This window comes from Eptesicus fuscus, chromosome 13, assembly GCF_027574615.1.
Source record: "Eptesicus fuscus isolate TK198812 chromosome 13, DD_ASM_mEF_20220401, whole genome shotgun sequence".
In the NCBI taxonomy this organism is placed as follows: Eukaryota; Metazoa; Chordata; class Mammalia; order Chiroptera; family Vespertilionidae; genus Eptesicus; species Eptesicus fuscus.
This window is the reverse complement of record NC_072485.1, coordinates 24,617,247-24,632,285: the sequence shown is the minus strand read 5'-3', so window position 1 is coordinate 24,632,285 and position 15,039 is coordinate 24,617,247. Positions and strand designations below refer to the sequence as shown.

Below are 15,039 nucleotides of genomic sequence, written 5' to 3'. Positions count from 1 at the left end.
AAGTTCATTGATTTTTTTTTTTTTGAGAGAGAGAGAGAGAGAGAGAGAGAGAGAGAGAGAGAGAGAAATCATGTGAGAGAGAATCATCCATCTGTTGCTTCCCACATGCTACCTGATTAGGATAGAACCTTCAACCTTTTGGTGTAAGGGACTCTCTTCCAACCAACTGACCCACCTAGCCAGGGCTAAACACTATTCTTAACTTAGTTACTGTGAAATATATACTATAAAGATATAAGGTCTATTCAGTAGTTGGAAAATGTAGTCCTCTACATATTATTTTAATGTAGGAATGGACTTCTTCTAAGCATGAAAGCAAAACCTACATCCAAACTTAGCCCCAATAGGTGCAGTAGAGAGCAGTGGAAATAAAATAGGTTGTATGAGGCGCCTTTTAAATACTCTTTAATAATCTTGTGTTTCACTTAATATACTTCCCAGTAAATATTGGTTTCCTTTATTAGACTGTTATTACAGTGAAATCACATTAGCACTTTGCAGAATTTTTTTTTTAAACCACCCATCTCCTACAATTACATTAAATTAAATTTAATTCAGGCTTCCTTGTCTAAAAGGAAATATCTTTGCATTTACTGGATCTAATTAGCATTATACAGACCTTTCCTATTAAAGGGAGGGGGCTTGGTATATTCCCCTGGAATCGAGAAACTCTTTTCTGTATTAATGAGGAAGAACAGGGAAAAAGCCTAGGGAGCATTTTGTTCCTTTGTTTTTCCTTTCTTTCTGTTGGGGGAAGGCCAGTTTTGAATCTCCATAGATAATAGCTATTATTGCCCTGAGGGGGTGGCTCAGTGGTTGAGCATCAACCTATGAATCAAGAGGTCACTGTTTCATTCCTGGTCAGGGCACATGCCCAGGTTGCATGTGCAACCACACAGCAGTGTGGGGTGTGCAGGAGGCAGCCGATCAACAATTCTCTCTGATCATTGATGCTTCTGTCTCTCTCTCCCTCACGCTTCCACTCTGAAATCAATAAAAACATGTTTTTTTAAATATCTGTTATTGTTACATTGTTGCCGGTGGGATTAATGGGTCAGACTTCCGAAACACGAGTGGGAATGAGGCTCTTGGGGTACCACTGAAATAAGAATTTTAGAAGCCCCCACAGGACGATGGTACGTGGAAACAGGCTTTGATTGAATGGAGTTACATTTCTCTGGTGCCAACGTCCCATTTCCCCCCAAGCCAGTCCTGGAAAAGGGGCAGCCGGGAGTTCAGAAAAGCCAGAAACAAGGCCAGTGTCCAGAGTTTTCGTTCCATGTTGCAGTGGGGTGTGGCCCGGCAATCAGGCCAGGTTAAAGTCCCTCAGCCCATGTGTGGAGCCCAACAGGGCCATGCTCCCTGTGGGCAGAGGGCCCTAGAGCCAAGAGAGTGGAGCTCTTTTGTTCATATACATTTCAGTTTCTCTTGCTTGTGGTGGCCACACCCATCCTGGCCAGCTGTCTGTTTTCAAGTGTGATTGACAGGCAGTCAGCCTCCCAGGTCACTCAGACCTTACTGGGCATGTGTCTAAACCGCCTTTGTCTGGTCCCTTCCCCATCGATGAGCAGTGGGAAACAGACTTGGACAGTGTAAAATGTAGCATTTTGGCAAAGCTATATAAATGGCATGTCCATATTCAGTCTTCCCTTTTACTCCTTTCCTGTTAAATAATAACCAGTTATTACAACGGTATCAATATTTGTTGTATATGGTGGTTGGGATCAGGTGTGCCAGTCCCTTCAGCAGCCCTTTGCCCACAGCTTCATCCACTCCCTCCTAGGGCACAATGACTTTCCTTTCACAGTGACCTCAGCGATCATACTGGTCCTTGGATTCTTCTAAGACCAAACCTTTGTGTTTTCAGTCATTTAAAAAAAATGATTTACCTGTAATTCATGTAGTTTATTGAAGTGTATTTTGGGTATAGAAAGCTTTTTTGTGTGTGTCTGACATTTAGTCAAGTCTGATCCTGAAGGCTAAGTAGCTCATTTGGGGAAATTATTTTACCTTATCATCCTACTACCCAGATGCACCTGTCTTAATCCATAAAGGCTGCTATAACAAAGTATCACAGACTGGGTGACTTACAAACAACAGGTATTTATTTCTCACAGCTTAAAGAAAATAAATACGGGAAGGCCAAGAGCCTGGTGCTGGCAGATGCGGTGTCTGGTGAGGGCCCACTTTCTTACAGGTAGATGTCTTCTCTGTAACCTCACATGGTGGAGTGGGTGAGGGAACTCTCTCAAGTTTCTTCTTATTAGGTCTCTAATTCCATCATACATTCTTTATATTGTGGATTAGGTTTCAACACGTGAATTTGGGGGGACATAAATATTCAGTCAATATCAGCCCCTGCACCTATTTGTAGACCCAAAGGTGAGAGTATATGCTGAGTTAGCATTTCACTTTGTGGCCATGTTAGTGTCATTGATTTGTGAAACAGTTGTGTCCAGGAATATGAAATAGAAGTTGAAACGGGTCTTCATAGGCTACTGATGCAGTGGCAAGTGTTACAAAACATACAAAAGTGTGGAATGCATACATTTTAATTTTTTGATAGTCTGTGATCTTCACAGAGGTGTGTGTGGTATATAAATTAGAATATAAATTAGAGACCACAATATATAAATTAGAATATTTCTTTAGAGACCACTTCATTTTATAAACGTGCTGAGGAGCATTTTCAGTAGATTGAAGATGAAAAAAAAAAAAAGAGACTCATTAGGAAATTAAGTCATTATCTCAGCTGGAGGATAGTATTTTGCCTTGAGCTGTGTTTTGAATAGCCTGTGGAATTTACTTAGATTATTTGAGCTGGAGATTTGTAATTTAAAGTAGTACCCCTTTGTTATTTATATAGGTGCTTTCATTCTAGGAATGCTAACTGCTGAAGAAATATCTTAATATCCTGTGGGAAGAAAAATGATAGAAATGATAATGGCAGTCATTGGCAATGAAGTTACTGGGAGAGTAATTAATATTTGCAAATCTTTGAATACCAAGAAAATCTAGACTGTTCTTATGATGTAGACATTCTGTAGAAATGAGGGATTGGGGAATAGGAAGGAGTCTGGGCTGGATATGATAATGAGTAGCATTTTCAGTGTTTCTAATTCTGGTGACTATGAATTTAATTTTGCACTGTCTTTCTATATCATCAGCATTCCTGCCAGGACAGTTTAAGGTAAAAATCTTGGTTGGACTCATTTGTGTCTTAAAATGGTTGTCTCACAGTGACATCTTTTATAGTACTATCTAAGGAGAGAAATTATGCACTTCTATACACAAGCAATAAAAGAGTTGGCATTCAATTGCTCTTACAATGTACCAGGTGCTATTCCAAATGCTTTACATGTATGCTATGAACACATTTGTCTAATAAGATAGGCACATGATTTCTGTATTAAAGATGTTGAAAAGCACAGGCATTAAGACAGTAAATTAAATTGCCCAAATTTTCACAGCTAGTAAGTAGCAGATTGAAGATTCAAACCCAAGAAGTTGGGTTCCAGAGAGCATGTTCTTAGACCATTATTCTCTGATGCCTCTTTTCTTTCTCCTTTTCCTCCTCTCTCCCCGCCCCCTGCTTTTTCCTTGTTAAATGCTCCTTACCTATTGCTACAATGTTCTTTCTTTCCGTCCATCCTTTTTTCCTCCTTTCTATTTCAGTTAAAAAATTTAAAAAATAAAAAAAGCAGGCCCAGGTGAAGAGGAGTGACGAGGTGGGTTGGTGCCTCAGGGTGGTGCCTGAGCAGGGTGACACACTGGAGTCAGAGATGGAGGGAGGGAGGTTTTGGGGAGAGCAGAGGCTGATTGTGTCAGTAGATGAGATTGGTGACATATGGGGGTATTGAGCAAATATGGACGGGAATATGGAAGCCAGTTTTTGTTGTTGTTGTTGTTTTTTACTATCAGAGGAGAGGGTGTTGCAAATAGGAAAAGTGGAAGGCTAGACCTAATCTGTGGTGATGGATTGGAATTAGAGGTATTGGTACATTTTCACAGTATATAGTTAGCAATAGAAGTAAATGTTGATGCAAGGGTGTATCTATGTGTATTTACTAGTACATACAAATATTTCTGAGAGTTGTCCTGTAAAAATGCCTGGAAGTAGGGACACCTTGGTAGCTTTAAGCATCCCTGAGCCCAGCCTGTGTTGTCCACAAGGATAAGGTCACGAAGGTCAAGAAGGACTAAAGAACGTCTTCCTGATTGAAGAAAACTAAAGCTTCATGACCACTACGTGCCACATGTGGTCCTGGATTGGATTCTCTTACTGTAAAGGAAGTTATTCTGACCACTAGTCAGATTTGAACGGGGTCTCTAAGTGAAGGATTTATGAGAGTTCTTTGTACTCTTCTTGCAGCTTTTCTGTAAATTTAAAATTATTTTGAAATAAATAATAATAATGGTCCGGAAATGAGTTGTCTTGTTACTTTCTAGTTCTTTTTGTCAGTAAATTTAAAATTTTGGAATTTAACCAAGACCCCAGAATCGTGGATTAAAATAAGTTTCTGTTAATTGCAGTTAATGAGTCTGAATAATGGCAATAGTTTTGTATGCTTGCTTTAGGGAACATATTTTGGTTCACTGATATACCATGGTTTTAAGTAATGGGCTGCGTTTCAGCAACTACTTTCTCTGAATTGCTTTTGTAAAATCATGTTTCTGAATGATATTAACTGGAGAGTTTTAGAAGATAGATTCCAGGTAATTAAGGGAAAGGTGTTTTGCTTGTCTTGGAATAATTTCAAACCTAAGAGGCATGGCAGAAATGACATGTATAAAGCTCTGCAACTGATTTCCTATTAGTATATGTTTACCCGCATTACTAGCGATGAGAATCTCCTTAAAGCTGGGTTTTTCTCTTTACTTCACTTTCTTCCAGAGATGGGAAAATAGCAATATGACTTTTCTAGGGTTATTTTTTATTTCATTGTAAATTGTGCCCACTTTTACAGTCTTCTTAAATACAAATAAATTCATTAAAATATATTTAGGATCCTCAAGACAAGGACCTTGATCTATAGAAAGTGGGATATTAGTATAATTTCATTACAGCAGATCACATTTACCATCTTTTCTCTTGTCTCCAATAGCCACGGTGGGGCTGTTTTTAAAATTTTACTGATATTAAAAAGATACTGTGATCAACATCTTTGTAAACTACCGTATTTTCCCGTGTATAAGACGACTGGGCATATAGAAGATTTTCCTGGGTTAAAAAGTCGTCTTATACGCTGGAAAATACAGTAATCTGTTTTTATTTTCCCCTTTGAATAAATTCCCAGAATCAGACTTCCATGTCAAAGAAATGCACATCTTTCAGGTTTTTTATAAATGTTGCCAAATCATTTGTAGTCTCACAAACTAAAATGGCCCCCTTGTTTTATGTACATGAGGTATTTTTAATATTAAAAATGCTCAATATATCATATTTAACTTAGCAAAATAAAGCCTTGATTTAGAATGTTCCATTGTGTTCTTAGAATAGTCTGTGGACTCAGACCACACATGATGCTAGAGAACACAGACGTTCTTTTTCCTGGGGAGTCTTCAGGGCAGGTGGGATTGTAAGCTCTGACCTCTGAAGCGTATACTGGAGGGCTAATGTGGAATTGGATTCTCCTTCAAGAAACACAATTGCAATTCTTTACAATTCTTTTTTTTTTTTTTTATATGTTAACATAAAAACATTCAAACCTGTAAAGAATTTTTGTGAGTTTATTTGAGCCAAACTGTCGACAATTGCCAGGAAGCAGAACCTCAACGAACTGAGGTAATGCTCCGGAGAATGGTGGGTTACATCTATATTTATACATTGTAATCAAAGGAAGGGACGTAGGTGGGTTACATGAAATCCATTGGTGATAGACTAGAGAGGTGGGAGAAAGAAAAGCGGGGAAACCCCTGGGTTTGGATAAAAAGTAAAATGATAGACACATACTTAGATGGGTGCAGGAACAATCCTACCTAATAAAAGGGTAATATGCAAATAACCATCACTCCACTATGCCCACGATTGGGCCGGAGGGAGGCTGGGGGGCGGGACTCGGGGTGGCCTATCCGGCCATTGAGAGGTGTGGGGGGCGGATCGGCCGCCGCTGAGCAGGGACCGAGGGTGTCGAGGGGGGACTGATGGGTCTAGCGGGAGGCGCGGTGGGTGCAGCGGCGGCGCCCGGTCCCGCCCCTCAGCGTTCGCTCCTATCACTGGGTCCCTCCTATCACTGAGTCCCTCCTATCACTGAGGGACCTGGGCAGTGGCGGCGCCCCAATCGCGGATGGCGGCATGGGGCCTGGCAGCTCCCGCCCCATGCTGCCGCATCTGCCACTGGGGTCCAAGCCCCCACCCTGAAAGAAGGCAGAAGGAAAACTGGTGCCAGTAGCCAGGTGAAGAAAGGTCTATTGCATGATTCTTCGTGCAAAGGGCCTCTAGTCTATAATAATAAAAGTGTAATATGCAAATCAACTGAACAGCCAAACAGCGGAACAACCATCCGGACAACCTTTCAGATGAAGCCAGGGCTGTCAGGGCCGAGGCAGCTGGCCTGTGAAGGCCTACATTTGCACGAATTTCATGCATCGGGCATCTAGTCTATATATACTAGTATATAAAAGCCTAAGCGACCAAATGACCAGTTGACTGGTTGCTGTGATGCGCACTGACCACCAGGGGGCAGACAACGCAGGAGCTGCCCCCTGGTGGTCAGTGCGCTCCTATAGCCAACCTCCTGCAGCCGGCTGGCCAACCTCCCACAGTCCATCCCCCTGGCCCACGAGCCCCCGCTGATCAGCTCCAAGGGTGGGATGGGGGAGAAGCTGGCCAACCTCCCGTGGTCCCTCACCCCGGCAGGCCAGTCCCCTCAATCAGCCCTGATTGCCGGCCAGGCCGAGGGACCCCACACGTGCACCAATTCGTGTACCACTGGGCCTCTAGTTAACATGATAACAATGAAGGAATTGGTGGTATTTGTCCTGGTGCCCAGGCATATTAGGTTGTGCCCCAAGGGGTCCAGGAAAAGGGAAGTTACAAGTTACCCAGACATTTCAAGGGTATGCTATTATAGATGCAAAAAGACAGGTAGGCTCAGTTAAGGTAAAGGTTGACCTTGTCAGTGAAGATACCAGCCTAGGATGTAGCTACCCACCATAACTGCTTTTAGTCAAAGTTTAATTTCAGACCATCCTTTGTGGTTACTTTAGATCTCTGAATTTGCAGGACCGCCATGCAGGCCTTCCCTGAGCTTCTCAGGTTAACATGTGTCCCCTTTCATCCACAGATGGAACTAAAATAAGAGGCAAAGCTAGCCCTTACCTAGCTTTATCTAAAGCCAAATCTCATCAAAGAGCAAATTTATTCATTTTTTTCCTCCACAGTGGAATTGGAGAAAAGTTGACTGGCAGCCCTGAAGAACCACCCTCCATTTACTCAAAGTCTGTTGTAAAACCTCATCACTTCACTGAGTTACCTAAAGACTTTAGGCAGTTGGCCCCCACTTTGCTTCACCCTCAAGAGGATGACCATACAGGTGTAAAGATCTCCATGTGCTGACAGTTTCCAATAGGTTTATGCCTGAGACTTGGAAAACATGTATACTAGTATTTTGTTTTCAACAGCAGTGTCCTTTTCCCACCATTTACCTTGGTGCATTTTTAGAACAATAGTGTTTCCAACAATAGCCTCTGTTATTATTCTTTTTTTGATGTCATTTTGGCATGGCTCACTGACTTTTCATTTGCTTGTTGCAGTAAGATGCCATTCCAGGGCAGAGATGGAATGCTTCCCCCCCCCCCCCCCCCCCCCCACCCCCGCAGTAACTTGCTAGTGTAGTACATCCATTAAATCCAGTTATACATGTAACAGAATGTACTATTGTTATTGGCAGTGACCTCATTGATTAATTACAGGCTGACCCTCTTGACAACTTCCTACTGATTTTGCTTCTTGAGTGATTAGTTCCAACATTGTTTATGCAGTTGGATTAAAGGAGGCTAAAAATAATAGTTCTGCTTTGGAACAGCCTCTGTTCTACCGACATTAATTAACAAAACACTCCATAGAGGAAAATGGGTATTTATTCTATCACAGATGGAAAAGGGTTAAGAGACTTGTCCAGACCATTCAGCAAGTCACTGGTACCTCTCAGGGTGAGAAAGAAATGAGCCATTCTTTTTTAGACATCAGCCAGAGGAGTGTGGGTGGAGTGAAGGTAGACAAAGGATGAGGCACATTTCCCACAAAATATGATCATCTTACCATAGTCCCCCTTCTGAATCAAGATGGAAAGTCTAAATGCAACCACCTTCCAATAGTTCTGGGAGATGTATAGTAGGGAATTACTGAAGAATTATATTAAATAAGATAAAAATTAAGTTACAACAGGGGACACTCTCAAAGTCCAGTATTTATTTCTCTTTAACAGTTATGAAGTGACAGTCCAGGTAGGGACGTTGGTTAGTCACAGGCTAGGAATTTTCTACTCCATCTTCTTGGGCATTATATTTATATCTATGGTTGAAGCTGAGTCATAGGCCCATTCCTATTCCAACTCTCAGAAAAAGGAAAGAAAGGAACTCCAGGGTATATAACTTGACTTTGACCTTGGAGATGACCTGGAAGTTGCATTCCATTGGCCTGAACTAGCCATATCCAGCTAAAAGGAGGCTGAATATGTATGTGGTTTCCTCCTCGTGGCCATGGTTTCCCATTACTGTGTAAGAAGAGAACATTTAGTGGTGGACAAGTGGAAGTCTCTACTGCAGATGCATTTGCCATAGCACTTTTCCCTTACTATTGAAAGTTTTGTCAAATGGCATATCACTAGCACTTGTAGGTACTCAATAGATATTTATTAAATGAGTTGATTTAGGTATGAAGAGGTATGGCAAGTTCCAACCTCTAGATACCAATTCCTGACCTTCTCCTCATGGGTAAACACACACTATCTAAGCCCAGTTTTCTCCTCCTAATTTAATTGTGCTGCCCATGTAAGCCTACACTTGCTCACTTGCTCAGCAAAGTGGCTATATCATATTTGCTTTACTTGAGTAAGCTTATCTTTTTTTAGTGACTTTTGATGGTCTTTCTCTCTCTGGCCATATAAACAGAATTCTGTCCCCTCAGATCTCAATAACAGAGATGTGACACATGTAACTGAGGCCTAATTGAGCCTATTCATATTGTGAGGCTGCTGTCTACTTCTGTATCAAGCACCATTTGTCATAAAAGGATGCTTAAATACAGGAAATCAATCTTATACATCAGGGAGCACATGGAGTACCAGCTTGCTACATTAGACCAATATAAATGGATGCCTAGGTGCTCATGTTTATCGCAAATTAAATTTCAGTAGATTTTTGAGTTGGAACAAACTTCTCTCCCTGTAGAACCTTTTTCCCCATTTTTTTTTGGTGGGGGAGGATGTTATTTAATATAATTTCAATAAATATCCTTGAAGCAGCTTCTATGATTGAAGTGCTATGCACAGTTCAGATGCTTAGTATGTGAAGGCTGACACAGAGAATTTCTTTTTAAGTTCAGGGAACTTGTAAGTGGGATAATCAATATATAAACAATATACTGGAGGAGTATGGGAGAGGGACAAATGAATTAAAAATGAGAATGTCTGACAAAGTCTCCTTGAGAAGATTTGAACTTGGCTGTTAAACCTAAGAAGGACATACATGGTAGGAAGGCTTTGAATGGCAGGAAGGAGAGCCGAGTTTCAGAGATGGCAAAGTTCAGAATGAGAGTGCTCTTCTCTGTTTGGAGGGGGCTGGAGAGGAAATGAGAAAAGCTGTGTAAGTAGATAGAGGCCGAATTGTGGATGGCTAAGTCACTGACAATGTATGTGACAGAAGTGGTCAGGGTCACCAAAGTACAATTTCTCATAATAAAATCAAACTCTTATTTTGGCTAGTTATCACTACTTCTGTTTTGCCCTAAACATTGCTGACTTTATATCAAACTAGAGGCCTGGTGCATGAAATTCATGCACTCAGGGGAGTCCCTCAGCCCTGCCTGCGCTCTCTCACAGTCCAGGAGCCCTGGGAGGGGCGGGGGTCCGACTGCCGCAGAGGCGGGAGAGGCTCCCGCCACCACTGCTGCACTCACTAGTCGTGAGCCGGCTTCTGGCTGAGCGGCACTCTCCCTGTGGGAGTGCACTGACCGCCAGGGGTCAGCTCCTGCATTGAGCATCTGCCCCCTGGTGGTCAGTGTGTCATAGCGATCGGTCATTTCACCATTCAGTCAATTTGCATATTACCCTTTTATTATATAGGACGGTTAAATAAAAGAGAGCTTGAAAACTAATATTTCTTTATCCAAAAATAGTCCTGTGTGTTGTATAGTTATCTTCTAGTTTGGTCAAGTGCAAATACTTCAAAGCCTTTGCTTAATGAACATTTACTGTACTAATAGTTTATTAGCATTCACTGTATTCTGGGCTTAGAGAGTATGCTGATATAGAAGTAAAAAAAAAAGGTGATTTTTTTTTTTTTTACCTTCATCTTTTGATAGCATTCCCTCTCTCTATCTCTGTTTATGTGGTCAGAGGAGCTAGGATTTTGACACAGAACCAAAGCTGTGCTAAGTTGGTTACCAGGGAAAATGGACTAGAAATTAGGAAGGAGTCAACAGAACCCATTTCCACTACTGGACAGATAATTCAACCTCAAGCCCAACTAGGCTGACTTCTGTGAATGTTGGCCTGGGCGGTTTATGGTAGAGTCTCCAAAAGGCTAATACAAACTTAGGACCCTTGGGAAGAATTCTATTGCCAAGCCAAATATAAATTTACCTGCCCCAGGAACAAAACAGTAAAACCCACTGAAAGTACGTAAAATGGCCTCTGGCTTTGAAAATGAGGCTTTAGTGACTTCATCCTCTTAGGCCGAAGTTTAATAACCCTCATCTCTGCAGTAAGTGCCAGAATAGCTCCTGGTTCCTAATGGGCCCTTGTGCTTGCACACATGGGCCTCTGGGAGGGGTTAGTTTCCACAGTGCAGGCCTTACATATATGAAGCATTATAAAAGAGGAACATTCTAGGAGAGGTGATTTTGCAAGTATTCAACATCACCATGGAATATATTCATGTATTTCTATCAGTTCAAAGGATGCATTATCCTATATATAAAAGTCTAATATGCAAATTGACCAAACCACAGAATGACTGGTTGCTATGATGCACACTGACCACCAGGGGTCAGATGTTCAACGCAGGAGCTGCCCCTGGGTGGTCATTGCGCTTCCACAGGGGGAGCACCACTCAGCCAGGGCTCACGGCTGGCGAGTGCAGCGGTGGTGGTGGGAGCCTCTCTCACCTTCCCACCTCCATGGCAGTGCTAAGGATGTCCAACTGCCGCGAGGAGTGGGCCTAAGCCATCAGTTAGACATCCCCCCGAGGGTTCCCAGACTGCGAGAGGGCGCAGGCTGGGCTGAGGGAACCCCCCACCCCCCTGAGTGCATGAATTTCGTGCACCTGGCCTCTAGTCTATATAATAAAAGCCTATGCAACCATTACAGTGGGATGACCAGAACATCTGGTTGCTCTGAGGTACACTGACCACCAGGGGGCACACGCTCAATGCAGGAGCTGCCCCCTTGTGGTCAGTGCACTCCCACAGGGGGAGCGCCAGAAGCTGGGCTCACGGCTGGCGAACACAGCAGTGGTGGCGGGAGCCTCTCCCGCCTTCGCTAAGGAGCAGCAAGCAGGCAGGCTTAGAGAGGGCACAGGCTGGGCTGAGGGACCCCCGCCCCTCCAATGCACGAATTTTTGTGCACCGGGCTTCTAGTTTTATCATAAACAACCACATCACAGCCACAGAAGCATTACAACTAAGACATTCAGTGTGTTAATTACATCACTCTTAACCTCCTTATTTCTTCTATAGGGTTATCTTCTCAGAGTTTTCATGTCTAATGCAGTTTCACTATTGTAGGCGCTAAGTAGGAATACCAAGTCAATTTTTTTCTGAATTATAAGCATACAAGCTGTTTTTAAAAACTCACAAGGGAGGCTTAAAATATATTACTCCTAAAAAGGCATAGCATGTTATCATTTTAGCTGCAGGTAGAATAACAAGCATCTGGCTCCTGACATATGAATTGTTGCAAAGGAAATGAACATTTTCTATCTATGTTTCTTTGGACCTGTTCTGTTTCAAAAGTAGTTAAACTGAAAGAGTGTGGTCTCTGGCCATTTATTCAGTATTTGTTCTTAGATGTTAGAGATATAGAATAAATAAGACAGACCCTGCCCTCAAGTCATTTTTAGTCTTATGGTCTCTAGTTTTATCATAAACAATCATATAAACTTGTCTAGTCACTAACTCTTTCATAGACCACAATATTGCCCAACAATAGATCAGAAATCTTTTAATTCTTCTTCAAAGAGTATGAACCATATTTAGTACTTGTTGAAACAAGCTATATTTAAAAGAAGTTTATGGGACAATTGGCCATTTGACTATTGATGGATATTTGATCATTTTAAAGAAGTATATTTATTTAGGTATTGTGGATATTATGTTTGTTTGTTGCTGTGGACTTTGTTTTTTTATTTGTGGCAAAATACAATAACATAAGTGTTACCATCTTAACCACTTGTAAGTGTACAGTTCAGTAGTGTTAAATACATTCCATTGTTTGGCAGCCAATCTCCAAAACTCCTTTCATTTTGAAAAACTGGAACTCTATACCCATTAAACAATTCCCCAGTTCCTCTCCCGACAGGCCCTTGTCAATCAGTATTCTATGTTCTATCTCTATGAATTTGGCTACTCTAGGCACCTCACCTAAGTAGAATCATATAGTATTTGTCTTTTTGTGACTGGCTTATATCACATGGCATAATGTCCTCAACATTTATCCATATAGTAGCATCTGTCAGAATTTCCTTTTCTTTGTAAGGCTGAATAATAGTCCATTGTAAACTGCAAACATCACAGTTTATTTATTCACTCATTGGTGGTTGGACACATGGGCTACCTCTTTTGTCTATTGTGAATAATGCTGCTGTGAACATGAGTGTACAACTATCTTTTCAAGACCTTGCTTTCACAGATTTTAGGTATATACCCAAAAGTGGGTCTGCAAGATCACGTGATAAGTCTATTTTCAATTCTTTGAGGGCCCACCACCCTGTTTGCTATAGCAGCTCTACCATTTTACATTTCCACCAGCAGTCCACAAGGATTCCAGTTTCTCCACACACTCACCAGCATTTATTTTGTTGTTGTTTTTTTATAGTAACCATTATAATGGGTGTGAGGTGGTCTGATTTGGTTTTGATTAGCCATTTAGCACATGTTTATGGAGCCCCTGCTGGGTAGAAGACTCTAGGCTAGGTTGTGCAAGCTCTGAGAGTGTTTTCCTTCTAGTCGATTGACTGATTGACAGTTACCTAGTGGCATCAGCCAACCATTAGCTGCATCTGTACCTTCTACATTCTAGGAATGTGGAACACATTCCATTGAACACATGCCTTTATGACATAGGACTGGATTCCCTGGCTAGGCTAGGAGAGCCTATGAAGCAAAAAAAATGATACTAGGTATGATAGTTTTTTGTTATAAAGCATTATTTCAGTCACATGTGTTCCCAAGATCCCCGCTCTTAGCTGTATGCATACCCTGAACAAAATAGGAGGAGCAGGGACCCCTTCCCTGGCCCTCTTTTCCCCATTTATAGGCAGTGGCATATGTCACAGTGAGGGCTCAGCACTAGAGCCAGGACGAATCTAGAGGTAGCATTCGAGGAGCTGGGGGTGGGCGTACACTGCAGAAACTTTTGAATACCAATCATTTAACTTGCACATGTGCATAAGGGAATGATTTAATACAGTCTTCCTGGTTCGCTAGGTGTTCAGAACCATGAAACCAAGGCCATTTTTCACCTCTATATACAAATTCCCCCTGTACCTTACTTAGCCTTCACTTAGTGGGCTAAACACATCTGTACTGAACACATCTTTTTGGTATTTAGTGTGGGTCAGCTGGGCATAGGGGATAAAGTGGTGAGAAGCATAACTTAGTCTCCGAACTTAATGTCTGTTGATGTTTATGGATTATTCATAAGGCAGAGGTTCTTAGTCGAAAGACTGCCTATACATTTTGCAATAGTATCCCATATGGCTTTACCATAAAACCCAGCTCCCGCCTCCCCTCCCTTTATATTTGCTGCCAAAATCCACATTAGGCTTCAAATCACTTTCTATTTTGGTGGTTCTTCTAAATGGCTGTGAGGTGGATTGCTTAGAGGAAAAAATTATGTATAGTAGGGTTCACTTAAAATAAAATGTAGTGTTATAAAAAACATGAATAGTAAAGCATTCACGCGTACGCATATACTATATGTGCATATACTATATATATTTCCATATACTATATGTGTGTATATATATATGAATGCATGCATATGCACTGAGTGGCCAGATTATTATGATCTCTGAACGCATAATAATCTGGCCACTCAGTGTGTATATATATATAATTAGAGGCCTGGTGCATGAATTCGTGCATGGGTGGGATCCAGCCAACCTGGCCAGGGGGAGGGGACATGGGCGGTTGGCCAGCCTGCCTGCTGGTCGAATTCCTGGTCGAGGGGACAATTTGCATATTAACCTTTTATTGTATAGATATACACTGAGTGGCCAGATTGTTATGCGTTCAGAGATCATAATAATCTGGCCACTCAGTGGTATAATTCCTTTGGCGCTAGGAATAGGAGTCTTCTTGATGTCTACATGTACCCCACATAAACCATGTAGGCTCTTTAATGACACTCCCCTTTTTCTCTCTAAGATGAATGCTTCTCTTTGCCACGAAGGATGAGACTGGCAGGGATGTGAATCTGAATTTAACAGCACGTGCTTGTAGAAGAGGGTGGTGGAGGCAGAGTCTCTGGTGAAGCCAGTGTCCCTGGGAGCCAGAGTCTCTACTGAACAAAGCTCCAGGGTCACTCCCACCCCCCAGCTTGTGTGTCCTCCTTGGCTTGACCTTAGATGGCATTTCTGAGCAGGCTACAGTCGGTT

General features: G+C 41.9%; 1 protein-coding gene across 3 annotated transcripts in view; it reads left to right on the top strand.

Moving 5' to 3' along the window:
- FAT3 (FAT atypical cadherin 3) overlaps positions 1-15,039 on the top strand; it is a 528,869-nt gene that overhangs the window by 228,600 nt on the left and 285,230 nt on the right. The window lies entirely within an intron of this gene.